Source organism: Drosophila ananassae (assembly GCF_017639315.1).
Source record: "Drosophila ananassae strain 14024-0371.13 chromosome Y unlocalized genomic scaffold, ASM1763931v2 tig00000087, whole genome shotgun sequence".
Classification (NCBI taxonomy): Eukaryota; Metazoa; Arthropoda; class Insecta; order Diptera; family Drosophilidae; genus Drosophila; species Drosophila ananassae.
The window spans coordinates 988,987-1,004,000 of NW_025319052.1; positions in this window are offsets into that span (position 1 = coordinate 988,987).

A 15,014-nucleotide genomic window follows, 5' to 3' on the forward strand; every position below is an offset into this window, starting at 1 on the left:
ATAGTGAATTTCAAAAAGAGTCTTTTAAATACATTTGAAACAAAAATTTGGTAAGTCTAATCACCCATTAGGAATTCTTATTTCTTATTATTTACGTTTCTAAATAATTAATTTCCATAATTGCCATTTTCAAATTTGTAATTTTTTAACTAGCACGGAAAAAATGCAACGTATTTCACGATTATCACAGGACCAACGCCGACAAGCTGTTTTAAGTCGAAGCAGAGAACGCTATGAACAAATGTTCGCGCCAATAACCCAAAATTACGGGAGGGTGCCAATAACCCATAGGAGGCGCAGCGAAAGGATCCGTAACCTTGAGCGGATTCGGGATGCAGTTCAGCATGTGCTTCAGCATCCCGAATCCGCTCTGGGAAGCGGTATTGGGAGTCCTATTGGCAGGACCCCGAGGAGCGCCGACTGGAGCAGGTGCAAAGCACTGCTGGTCATGACGCTCGGAGGACCGACCCGGAGTACCGAATTCCTGAATGGATTCGGGATATGGAGGCACGCATGGCCCGCCGAGAGGACCCCGAGGAACGCCGACGTGAGCAGGTGCCAAACGCTGCTGAGAATGCCACTCGGACGACCGATCCGGACTATCGAATCCCCGTACCGATACGGGATATGGAGGCACACGCGATCCGCCGAGAGGACCCCGAGGAGCGCCAATGAGACAAGGTACAAAATACTGCTGACCATGCCGCTCGCAGGACCGATCCGGAATGACGAATTCCTGAGCGGCAGGATCATCGGCAGCATCCAGAGGAACATGCAAGGGAACACGAGAGAAACACTGAGGAGCACCTACAACGACGAAGGAATCCGGAAGACAGGCAGCGAGAACGGGAAAGGGACGCCAATAGCAGGAGAGCAACCAGAAATCCCATCGCAAGATCACAGGTACAACGGATGAACACATCTCAACGGCGGGAAACACGAAAACAGCGGAGGATTCGTTTGGAACAAATTCGACAAATGGCAGAGGATCGGATAATAAACTTTAGGATGGATCCCCAAAATCGATTGAATGCCTTCCAAAGGCAGTCACAAAGGAATATGGACGCAAGAGCACAACTTTCGGAGGATCGGCGAGGGATCTTTATCACAGGAGCATAAAGGAAGGACCAACGGAAATTTGCGTCTGCTGTGGAGGAACGTGGTTCGCAGGTAAGTGGATTATACATCCTGGCAATCTCTTCAAAATTTTCCTTCCTAAACGTTGGCAACGCTTTCTATTTGTCGAGAAAGTTCCCCAGTCCGTCCGGCAAATATAATTTTTGTAATACCTGTCGTCGTGCCATCTCTTTAGGCAAGCTTCCATCACTCTGCCTTTCAATGAACGTTCCAATTTCAGTTCCTGATATAGTGACTGCGCTTCCGCGCTCTTTCGACTCTACTCATGTCATCCAAGTCCATTTAAAAAGGAGGCTAGGGTACACCACAATTTCATGACTGAAACTATACGACACGCTCGGGTCCTTGAAGCTGTACGGTACTTGGTAAATACCAAGCTCTACAGAAAGCACAAAATTTCCCAAAACGAGTCCCAAAACTAGCTCAACTTCAAGGACGTAATGAAATTCCTTTCATTGCAGATGAATCTGATCGCGAAGCGGTAGAGTAACTTCTTCAGCAGCAGCACCTATCCCAAAATGCTGTAGAGCTTGAAGAAAATTTGAATCCCGAAATACAAAATATGCAAAAAAAGCCTGATCCAAAATCCGTTTTTATGACCGACGTTGCGCTGTGGTTCCTAAAGTTTATATATATAAATTAATTAAATTAAGGGGTAAGGATAGTTGTATGTCCATTGCTGGAGAGGATGTCTTCAGTAGAGGGTGATATGAAATCCCTGGCGGTTGCCTAGGGTTCTTCCTTCTCGCTGGAAGTTATGTTAGAAGTTACTAACTCCGTTGTTACCGCCCTTGAGGCTGAGTAACCAATTTTACAAGTGAATTGAATTTTATGGCTTGGGCCGGAGTTTGGGTACAAGAGTTCTTTTTTGTGTGAGACTAAAGTATAACCTGAAACTTAAAGCTAACAAAAATGTATTTCATAGCAGCCACGCATCCGGCTATGCACGAGCATCCGGCCCGACGCTGTGTCAGCAGTTTGGCCAGAGCGAGCTCTTAAGTAATCGGACATTGCCGTTGCGCGGTTAACTTCAGTTAACTTCTCTCCCTTTAAGAATGAGGCAGCCCTCGGCCGACCCTATTTGGGCGTCCATCTCCTTTAGTTGGGCCGCGGTTCTTCGGGCCTGAGTGACCCGCCGATAGGCCAAGCCGATGAAAATCAAAGCGCAGCACATTGCACACATATTTGATGATGGTTGATCTTCTCCCCGAACTCCTTGATGTACTCCAGGTTGCGTTCACTCAGCCGGTGAAGGTAAGGAAGACTGAGAACGTTGCGTTCCATAGTGACGTTCAGGGAAGGCGAGCTGGCCACTCCTGGAGCCCTCTTCTGGGCTGTGTCATGATTGACCAATCGGGCTTCGTTGACGGTGGCACCTTCTTCAAAGGTGACGAGATATGTGCCCCTGACATGGGCACAGGTATCATTATCCACACACACTCGAGCCGGGCTACCATTTATAATCACGATGCCCTCATCAACTTAGGTGATGGGGTGTAAATCGCTTTGCTGGATCTCGCAATATGCCGTGCCTCTTGAGCGCATGATCTTCTTCGTGCCGGCCGACAAAATGTTGCCCCTGCTGTCAAAGAGCAGTTTTCTACCGTGGTGATATTGCTTCCAGCCTGAGTAAGGTGTCGTGATGAGACACTGGAAAAACGGTGATCTTGTTGCACGCCGACTTAATTTTTGGAAACTTAATGATAAAGTGTAAGATGTTATCGGATTGTAAGATCTTAACGGACGATATGGACAAAACATCCCTAATCGCGGTCTCGGTGGGCTCTTCCATCCACACACCTTCTAGGTCTGCATGATCTAATATGCTAGGGCTAACAACATTAACTTTGGAAGGTGCTCCATTGTTATTATCCTATTTCGGTTTAAAAGCATCTCGAATAGGTGCCCTGTATCCCTGTAGCGGAAATTTAAAATAAAATAATAATATAATAATAATAAAAATTAAAATATTAATTTAAAATTTTACTTTATTGTTAATATTGACCCCTGCCTATTGTGTGCATTTGCTAATTGGAATTCTCCAAATTTAATTTTCTCAAAGTCTTCCGCATCCGGCGTTTCTGCCACTACTTTTAACGCGGTCCCTAGGATGTCTAAGCTTCTTGCTACTCTATGATGGGTGCTCAATGGGTCGAGCTGGTCGCGTAGATGGGCGACATCAACAACCAAGAGTTTCTGCATGTGAGATTGAAGGAACATGTCGGTCATCCCATTAGTTTCTTCTATGACGCGCCTATATTCCAAGAGATTCGCTGAATGTTTTACAAACGCATATTCCTCACATACTAGAATTCGGCCATCAACGATGGGAATGTACGCGTTACGCGTGCCGATGTTGTGGCCAAAAGATAAATCAGGGATATGGTTGTGACCTGTGTTTGGATGTGTTGTAAGTTTTGTTGAAATTGGCCCACCACCCAAATAAAAATAAAAATATTAAATTAAAATAATTATGGAAGCAAAAAACTTATGCCAAATGGCTAGGAAAAAAAGACAATAAAAAATGAAAAATTATCAGGCGAGCGATCTTTGTGGACCACCCTCCCTTTAATGAGGACTGTGGTTCCGATGTCCGCTTCAACGGTTTTTTCTTCACATAATGGCGAGAGTTTGTTTCCTTGGCGTTTGTAAGATTTCACCTTTTCGCCAACCTCGAACACTTTTTTTGTCGGGAAGCGTTTTCCCTGTCTCGGAGCTTGTCCTGGGCTATTTTTATCTTATCCTGTATTTCGTATTGTGGCCCATTTGATTGAGTCTGAACCACGTCAGCCGGCCTCTTTTCGATGACCGAATGGATAGATTTGTTGTATTTGGTTGTAGCCAGTAGGATCAGCTCTACGGTATCGCTAATGCCTTTGTCGATTTTAAGGCATCTAGCAAGCTCTTCCAAAGTGCTGTGGAAGCGTTTCACCTGTCCGTTTGAGACACTGTGGAGGGGCGGAGCATTTGAAATGCTAACGCTGAAATGGTTTTCCAGCATGGCCACGATGGTGTGCGAGTTCAACGATGGTTCGTTGTCGCAATATATGACCTTTGCTTAGGGAAAATGTTCATCAGCTGTAGTAGCGCTGGTTTGAGGTCCTCTATGGATATAAAGGGAATCGGTTGGACGACGGCAAATTTCGAGAATTCGTCGATGCACGTAAGAAAATATTTTTTATCCGTGGAGAAGACATCTATGTGTAGCATTTCTCCTACATGAGATGGGATTGGAGTTTCGCCAAGCTCCTGTTTCTTTGGAAGTCTGTCGTATTTAGCCTTGGCGCAAGTCCTGCAGGAATCGACTATTTCGTTCGCCATTTTGGTCATTTTTGGGAAGTAGTACTCGGAGAGTACCTGCTTCACGTTTTCTTGGGCAGACCTGTGAGCTTTGTTGTGCACGACAATAAGAATCTCCCGCCTCTCGTCAATCGCAAAAATATCCGCAACTCGGTTTTTGCAGTGCCAAAATTTGGTGGCAGGGAATTGCCGAACCAATTTGTCCTGTACCATTGCTATCGTGTGCAAATCGCAATGGATGGCGTTTACGCCTTTAGGAACTATCACGTCCGCGAGCTCCTCCAGCAATGACTCCTCCCAAGTGAAGCCAATGTTATGCCGCCTCTTGTTTCCAAAGAGAACAAAGCTGCGTTTTGACGAGAAGCGGGCTTCCTCCAGAGTTATCTGGTTTTGGAAGCAATTGAGAGGCTTGTCCGTGGATGGGATAGTGTGGGTTAGCGATAGCTCACTGTGAATTGTGACCGCGCTTTAAAATGCCTCTTCCTCTTCTACAACGTTGAGTTGTTGCCTCGAGAGGGCGTCTGCAACGAGGTTGTCTTTGCCAGGCAAGTAATGAACCTCGGTACCACACTCGTCGATGCGTTCTTCCCACTTTTCAACCACTGAAGTGTTGTAAGGTAGCGCCTCATTTGGGTTCGCGAAGGTATTTTTCCTGTCGCTTAGCATTTTTGAAAATGCTTTTCTGACTGAAAGTGGTGCACTAGAGCAGTCCACTTCGGTAAAATTTACGTTGGGGCATGCTTGGAATTCTAGCTTTTCTATTTCGGGTCACCCTTTGAGGTGTCCGGAAGCTAGGCAAAGCGATGCCCTTGCATGTTTTAACAGGTCAAGGCCGATGATGGCATCAAAGGAGGACAAATCTGGTAAGATGAAGAACGTAGCCTTCAAGTTAAAGATTGAGATTTCTAGCCCCGCTACTCTTCGTCTGATCACGGGTAGCAGGGACTTTCCCCTCAAAAATTAGTGACGTCCGAATCATGTTCCTTAATGGCGTCGTCGTCAATTTCTTGAGCCGCGTCTAAAGCTGCGGCGGTATATTTCACCCCGGATTCACCTGCGCCCAGTACGACGTGCTTAACCCTCTGCCTTTTGTGTGGACCCGATCGATCGGACTCTGCCGGCTTCCTGTTTTGGTATGCCGGGGCTAGAGACGGCTTGAGCATCCTGGAAAGTGATGGATCAATGTCCATGAGTTCAGGGGTGCCTCCGCTGTGTGGGGCAAAGTGCACTTGTGCCTTGTATTGCTTGACGTAGTACGGATTTTTGCCAGTATTTGTCTGGGCATTCGCCGGGGCCCGGGCCTGACGGTGTTCTTGTGCTTTTGGATATTATTTCTTATCCTTGTCCTCCTGGCTTCTGGCAAACGAAGCCGCGAAGGAGTAACTCTTGTGGTTAGATTCTATTTCTTGTGCCAAAGCAAGGGCTGACGGCATATCTTTCGGCTTCACCGAAAAAAGGACATCCGTAAGGCTACGCTTAAGTCTCGAGATAAATACTCGAAGTGCGTCTTCCTGGAATTTGTTACACAAAGCCTTTGCCACCGAGGCTTCGTACGACATGGTGGCTTTGTTGGTGAGCTAGGTCAGTTTTTTCTCGACCTCGTCATAGTACTGCAGTAGGGTCATATTTCCCTGCCTGAGAGTGCACATCTCCTGCTCGATAACGTGAATCTGACGCATATCACTGTACGTAAAGTCGAGTCGATTTATAATCGCGTCGAAATTTAGCACAGTTGCAAACGAGGATAGCACGGCATAATAATAATAACGGCCTAATAATGGCGCAAGCTATTTAAGTAGTTCCTAAAGATATAATATGCGGCTACTGCCGCTTGCCGCCAGGAAACGTATGCGTCCTGAGCTCCCGTAAATTCGGACAGGCACTTGACGGCATCTCGTGTGGCTATAGTGGCTGTCATTTGTTCCATGCTGAAAGCCATTTTCGCGTGCATGAGTGCTCTAGCGTTTGCGCTTTTTGGGGTGGAAGATCTGGCCGGTCTTTCGGATTCGGACACAGAATCACTGGGGAATTTTTTCACGCTTCTATATCGTCGGAGTGGATTGCTCATGTGGAGCTGTAGCTAAGTATAAAACCCGAAAAAAAAACAAATTCATGCTCGAATTGCATTCCTACAGAGGCAATTGGTATGGTGAGGGGGCTCGCGAGGGCTGAGCCGTCGTTTTAGTTATGTGTGCGGGCTCGACGAACTGCAATATTGCTTTGCCAAGTAATGGCAAGGTGAGGGGTACGCGGGGACTGAGCCGCGCTTTGACACAAAGAGAAAAATAACAAAGTGCCACACACTGCATGCGCAGCCGTATCGTATTCCCAAAAATGGATTGGGGAGACAAAACGGAAAAGGAAAATAAATGACCAAGACTGCGCAGCTAATACCAAGAATTTTTGTGTAACAAATGAGACATATAAAATCTGAATTAAATGCACACAATTATATGAATTATTATTGATTGGGAATTAAATTTTGAGTTAGCGACTTTTTTTGTCTTGGTTAATAATTTCCTATTCTGCAACTTTTGCTTTGTTGTATAAAAATGTTTATTTATTTATTCACACAGAAAAAAGAAATGCAAAAAATATTGGGAAGTAAATATCCCAAAAATGGTTTATAAAAAATTTGTATAAAATTTGTATTGCTTATAAAAAAATTTGTATAAAAATACGATGCTAAGCCGTGATCCAATTAATTGAAATTAATTAATGTAAAACATTTTAAAGGGGCTGCAGTTTTTTAGCTGTCAGTGTAAGGAACACAATTTCACTACTTTTTTTTTATTTTTTATTTAACAAAAAACTAATGCAGACGTGAAGGATTCATAAATCCATAGGATGAAAGGGCTCACTTACATGATTTTACGATGGGCGCCAATTAATTAAATTAAGGGGTAAGGATAGTTGTATGTCCGTTGCTGGATGTCTTCAGCAGAGGGTGATATGATAACCCTGGAAGTTATGCTGGAAGTTACTAACTCCGTTGTTACCGCCTTCCTTATTCCTTATTGTGTGAGACTCATAAGACTTATAGCTGCCATATAACTGATTGATCGGAAATGCCATAACTTTGGTGTTTTTTAAGTTTGAGGGTTGGGACTTTCCACACATGTTATGTTTGACCAAAGTATCTTATGCACAAGATTTCATAAGGATCGGCAGACTATATCCTATAGCTGTCATGGAACGATCGAAATTGGCTTAATTTTGGTGTTTTTTAAGTTAGAAAGATGGGATTTGGTACAGATTCTAATTTGGGGAAAACAATCTGATCTGCCAATTTTCATAAGGATCGGCCGACTATAAACGATACGCTATATATCTAATAGAATAAGATGGGTGGCGCCACCTAGCGGACTGCGACTGAACTGCAAGGGTATATCAACTTCGGCTCCGCCCGAAGTTAGCTTTCCTTTCTTGTTACTGCTATATCTGCTCAAGATATTTACTGCAGTAGTCAAGTCGGGTCGTGTACATAGCATTACGTACATTAGACATTCAATAAGATTTTGATAGTGCGCTAAAGCTTTCATCTGAGTTAAGCGCATCGTAATTTAGTTTAGATAATAGAGGGGTAGTGACCGGATTACAATTAGTCATATTAAATTTATCCATAAATCGCTTAATGTAGGCAGATTGACTCAACAAAATTTTATCTTCGTATATTTCTACTCTTATGCCTATGAAATGTCGTATTTCTTTCAAGTCAGTCATTCTAAAGATTTCCATTAAATAATTTTTAAAATTATTCACCCTATTTGTATCGTGTGTAGCTATGACCACCAATACAAATAGGGTGAATCATCAACATATAGTAAAACATATATGTTTTCTTTAATGTTCCCTTTATGATTAGGTTGCCTAGGGTTCTTCCTTCTCGCTGGAAGTTATGTTAGAAGTTACTAACTCCGTTGTTACCGCCCTTGAGGCTGAGTAACCAATTTTACAAGTGAATTGAATTTTACGGCTTGGGCCGGAGTTTGGGTACAAGAGTTCTTTATTGTATGAACCACAAGTATAAACTGAAACTTAAAGCTAACAAAAATGTATTTCATAGCGGCCACGCAAATATGGCTATGCAAATATGGCTATGCACGAACATCCGGCCAGACGCTGCGTCAGCAGTTTGGCCAGAGCGAGCTCTTATATATAACTTATATATACATTTTACGAAATGCAGCGGATATGAAATTTTATTTCCGTTGCTTCACGCAATAAATCTGGAGCAGTTACCGCTGGTAATCTGCGAGATGATTCTGTTATATATAGACTTGTGCAACATGATTTTTCTTCTATTGGATAATAGGGTTATAAGCGAGGAAGAAGCTGCAGCTCTTTCCAGCTCCGAAGAGGCTCGGTTAATCCGATCTGATCCAGTGACGTGCTCTCGATACTTCGATTACAGGTTGCGACAGTAAATGAAATTTTTCAAAACCGATAAATTTGGGGAATTTAATCTTTCCCGTTTCAATTGGAGAATTGAATTTCAGCACAGAGGATCTCCGCATTCTCAAGGCATGTACTGGCTTGCTGGTGCTCCTAAGCTCGACGACGTCGAAAATAGCGAGTAAGTAATAAACTTTATCGATAGGTTTATTACCACAAATGGAGACGATCCTGAACAGTATTAACGTCATCTTGTCTAAGAGAGTTACGCGGACAGGAGTTTGGCCGATTTAATATGCCACTTCCTCCTATGCCAAAAACGTTTGTTTTGCATCGATAGAAGAAAAAGAAGTAAATGTAAAGAAAATAAAACTTTGTATAAAAAAATTAAGGAAACTTTAAGGACCATTCCTAATGAAGACGCAGCTTTATTTAATTATTTTGAACTGCTGACACAGCGTCTGGCTGGATGCCCATACATAGCCGGCGAACACTGCATATTTGCGTGGCCGTTATGAAATATATTTTGTTAGCTTTAAGTTTCAGTTTATATTTGAGCTTCATACAATAAAAAAGTTTTTTATTAATACTCCGGCGCAGCCGTAAAAGTCAATTCATTTGTCAAATTGGTTACTCAAGGGCAGTGCAACAGTTAGTAACTACCATCATAACTTCCACAACCACAAGGGACAAGGGATCTGAAGACAACGTCATCAGCAAAGGACCAACAACTACTAAAACAACCTAACTTAATTTAGCTTATAAGTTATCGTGTAGTCGGTTACTCGGTGGTAAGGCTGTTTCAGATACGGCCGATGATGAGTTGGCACCGGTTGGGTGGGTAAAATAAAGTTTATGTCGAGAGGGTGACTGCCCCCCAATACCCCTGGCCTTAAGCTCAGTGGGCGAATGCAAATAATAAGATGGCCATAGCCGGAGTAAAGTTAACGAGGCTAAGTGCTCTCTATTCAAATTATTATAAAACAGAACTGAGGAACTTAGCAGTAGGTTGCTGAGTCGGCAGGCCGACCGCATGACAGTGGGAAATGCTGACGATCGCAAAATGAGCATAGCTCCACCATACCGGGAACCAATGGGATCCAGGCACGGCCCCAAAGGCGGGTATGCTGAGTCGGCATCTAGAAAGACTAGGGTGATCCAAGAATCACCTAAGATTTCTAGCGACTGTTGTTACCCCTCAGAAGTGTTAACTACTCCCCCTTAGGAGTAAGACCGTCCTCGGTCGTCTTGAATATTTCGGCAACCTGTTTCATTTCCCACGCATTGTAACTTTAGTTCAACATATAATCTTTTGTAACTTTAGTTCAACATATAATCTTCATTGTGTTTTTGGGTTTTTGCCAAGTAAACTTTATTCTTTGAAAGTCAAATTTAGAGTGATTTGATATTCTCTTGCTCGCGGCTGCGCTGCCTACAAAAGCTCGGCAGCGGTCAGTCGCGGCTATATTCATATACATATATATTTCTATGCTCGTATATAGGGCTGGGAGCGGCCCGAACGTAAGGGTGTAAGTATGCATGGCTCATTTGTATGCGTTGTCAACTCATGGGAATTTGCTGACCAATAGGCATATGTTATATATAGGCATAAGGCATATGTATATAACTGGCAAATAGCCAGGCCGGGACATTATGTTTATACAACAACACTGTAGCACAATATTGTATTGCTACAGTGGATGCTTCCTATAATGACCCATGCATACTACAGCATCTCGTCTTCTCCTCCACACGAGATGGAGCAGGATGAAAATGCTGATCAAAAAGCTTACTTCCACGCCGACAGCGATCCAGATGTCCGTTGATCCAGCCGACTTTACTTCGTTTTTGAGGGCTTGGATCGTTTCCAGGTTTTGGCTGACTAAGCACGTGTTTATATCCGATAATGTTTAGGAAGGGCGCCACGTATGATTTCGCGCCGGTTCAAGTATTTTGTGCCGTTTACAAACGCTAGTCGCTCAAATGTTATTAGATGCGTGCCATTTGTTTCTATATTGGGGACGTCATCCGTGCTGACTATTGCCGGACACTCATTGACTATCATCGTCTACCAGGGTTATGCGTGTCTGGCCTGCGTTTCGCAATGCGCCGTGACCCCAGCGTGTAGACCTCGGGCGCAACTGTGCTGGGTTGCCAGTTTGCAGAATGCTCCGTACATCGCCGTCACGCAATCAGTGATCGCTAAGACTTCTTGGTTGCTCTTAGCTACCACGTTGTGGGGGAACGGGGAAGACGGTAACATTTTTACATTTAAATTTTATCTTAGGGTATGCAATGAGCACGTGAATAATATTGTCGGACTGAAGGACTTTAATATTAGATGCCTCTATTAGGCTGATAACGGGGACCTCTGTGAGATGATCAACTAAAACGGACTTCAAATCTTCATGGTTAAAAATGGCAGGGTTTATGATATTTGATTTAGCAAGTGTGACCGTGAGTATCAGTTTCTGTATCTCTGCAATTATCATTATATTTCTGCCCAAAAAAACTTCGTATAAATGGGGTGTGTCAACCAGGTTATTCTTTTTTGCCTTAATGATTTCGTGATTTCAGCATCGGTTAGTTTGTTAATCTGCTTTTGCGTTTCGGTTTGATAATGATTTCAGCATCGGTTTGTTTGTTAATCTGCTTTTGCGTTTCGGTTTGATTCGATTATTGTTTGATTCGATTTACCGGTGTCTAAAATCTAGGCTTCTGGCAATTCGGTGGTGTACCTTTAGGACGGATAATATATTTCTATCATCAGGAAAAGGCGGACAATCTAGCTGTTTTGTCTATCATAATTAAAAACTCTGACAAATTGCTTGAATGCCTAAAGTAACTCCTATGTTCCCCCACTAATGCAGTTCCGTCGGTTATGGGAATGTACCGGGCGTGAGTGTAGTTAACATGATTCCCGCGATCCTGTAAGAAAATGACAGGTTAAATCCATTGGCTATTTTTTAAGTGTGTGTTTGTGGGTGTGTTAATTGGAGAAAAATGTTATTTAAGGTTGTCCTTGAAGACTACCTGGAAGTCCGCTTCTACGCGTTTTCCGTGTATAACGGAGTTAACTTATTGCCTAGTCTTTTATTGTTCTTTAAGTAGACTCTTTCGCCTATTTCAAATATTCTATTTTGTCTTAATGGGTTACACCTGTCAAGATTATCCCTCTATGCTTTTTAAATATACATTTTTATTGCTTCCTTAACTTTTTCGGGCATATTCTGCAATTTGTCACTATTTCAGTAGCCAACTTTGACATTTTTGGAAAATAATAGTCGCGGATGACTTGTTTGATATTTTCCAGAGCAGCTCTGTGGGCTATTTCGATCTGCTCACTTTTATCAGAAGTGTCTGACACAAAGTTCCAAAGTTCCAGTGCCAAAATTTCGTAGCTGGAAAATTTGATAGTAATGCATGTTGAATGCTTGCCAATGTTAGCAAGTTACAATGAATAGCGTTGACAACTTATGGGTTAATGATTGGTATTAATGTTTCGAAAAGGGTCGATTTGTCCGTGAAATGTATAATATGGCGGGATTTATTTCCGAAAAATATAAAGTATCGCTTTAAGGAATACTTTGCCTCTTCTAGGATTTCTGATTTCTGAAACAATTCTGATTTCTATACTTTGAACTGTTGCACAATCAGATTCGGGTTCGTTTTGAAGGGCGTTGATGTTTTGTCGCGAAAGGGCATCGGGGACAAAATTTTCTTTGCCCAGAGTGTATATGACTTTTGCGCCGTAGTCATTTATAAATGCTTTCTAACGTTTTAAATTGTCATTTGGGTTCTTGTCGGAGGCAGCGAACATTAGCGGCTTCTTTCTGATTCTTATGTCACGAGTGCCATACAGATACTGCCTTAATTTTCCTAGAGCCCAGACTATAGCGAGTAACTCTCTTTCGTTAGTTGCGTAACGGGTCTCGCAGTCTTTAAAGGTTCTGGATATCATCGTTATGGGTTTTTTGTCTTGGGATAGAACTGCCCCGATGCCGTGAGCTGACGCATCGTTTGTCAGATCGAACGGTTTCTTAAAATCTGGGTATTTGAGGGTGATATCTTCTGATGCCAAAATTTTTCGAAGTCTATCGAACGCGTCTCTTTGCTGTTCGTTAAAATTTATGGGTATTTTCCTAGACATGTGTTTACTTACGGAACCGTTTTCTCCCTTAAGGAGGTTGGTTAGTGGCCTGGCTATTGTAGCTAAATCTTTTATAAAACACCTATAATAGTTGGCAAGTCGTAAGTCCGGAGTACCGAATTCCTGAACGGATTCGGGATATGGAGGCACGCGCGGCCCGCCGAGAGGACCCCGAGGAACGCCGACGGGAGCAAGTGCAAAAGGCTGCTGAGCATGCCACTCGGAGGACCGATCCGGACTATCGAATCCCCGAACGGATACGGGATATGGAGGCACAAAGACAACCTTAGGTAGGCCGAGCTTGACTATATTATCGCTCGCTTGATAATTTTTCAATTTTTTTTTTTTTTTTCCTAGCCACTTTGCATAAGTTTTTTGTTTCCATTATTATTTTAATCACGCTTTGGTGGTGGGCTACCCAATTTCAACAAAACTTAAAGCACATCCAAATTACAGGTTCACAACCACATCCCTGATTTACCTTTTGGCCGCAACTTCGGCACACGTCACGGACTATTCTAAAGCCAAATACATTCCCATTGTTGATGACCAAATTCTAGTATGGGAGGAATTCGCGTTTGTAAAACATTCAGCGAATCTCTCGGAATGTAGGCGCGTCATAGAAGAAACTAATGACCGACATGTTCCCACAATCTCACATGCAGAAACTCTTGGTTGTTGATGTCACCCATCTACGCGACATGCTACACCCGTTGAGCATCCATCATAGAGTAGCAAGAAGCTTAGACTTCCCAGGGACCGCGTTTAAAGTAGTGGTAGGAACGCCGGATGCGGAGACTTTGAGAAAATTAAATTTAGAGAACTTCAATTAACAAATGCACACAATAGGCAGGTCAATATTAACAATAAAGTACAAATTTAAATTAATAAAATTTCCGCTACCTTCAGACAACTTCTGAGGTCAGCTAAAAAGTCCCAAGTTGATACAGGGTACCTATTCGAGATGCTTTTAACCCGAAATAGGGTGATAACAATGGAGCTGCAGGGTTTAATACTGGCAGTAGCACTTGCGAAAGTTAACGTTGTTAGCCCTAACATATTAGATCATGCAGGCCTGGAACGTGTGTGGATGGAAGAGCCAACCGAGACCGCGATTAGGGATGTTTTGTCCGTATCGTCCGTTAAGATCTTACAATCCAATCAGGAATAAGTTGGTCGGCAAAAATTATGTTTGGCTTCACATGGCTTCAAGCTATGACTTTTTGAAAAAATTAGATTAAAAACTCCAATTTAATTAACGAAAATATTGTTTAACCTTATATAATAAATTCAATAAAATTATTTCGAGTTTTCCCTTAAGGAAATATTTGGGGAAAAATCATAGAAGACCAAAAATTAATGTAGAAAATCTGAGATTTCAACTTTGGATGCGTATTCCAAAGATATGGTAACTGCTAGATACAATTTTTTAATTTTAGTTGGTACACATACATTTCAAAAATGATATGCACTAATAACAATGATGGTCAACGCATTTACATGAGCTACATAATTCAATATATGGTAAATTTTGATCAATTTCTTCTCTTAGGTATACCGCGGAAACTGTGAGTGATGGAACCTATGTTTGTTCTGGACTTTGGTTCAGGGGAGCCTAAAGGTTATGGAGCAGATAAAATTATGCGTAAAGGAAAAAAAAAGGTGGAAATTGTCGGCCTCTGTTATTATATTTAAAAAAGTGCAATAAGTTATTTATTTCCCTCTCGTGGATTGTGACCTGGTGAGACCTGGTCGTGGTGATGATTCTTAATAAAAATCACGGAAACCAGTATCAAACCTTTGTTTTAATTATTTTATAAAATATGGTATTTATTTATATCAATAAAACAAATTTTTAAAATCATTTCAAATAAAATTTATAAATCTTAACTTATCTTAAGATACAGTCAGCCGATGTTTACTAAATTTTATAGATAAAAAAAAATATGTCAAGAAATAAATTCTGTTGGAAGGTCCAACATTCTAACTTAAAAAACGCCAAAGTTGTGTCTTTTCCAATCGTTCAGTTATA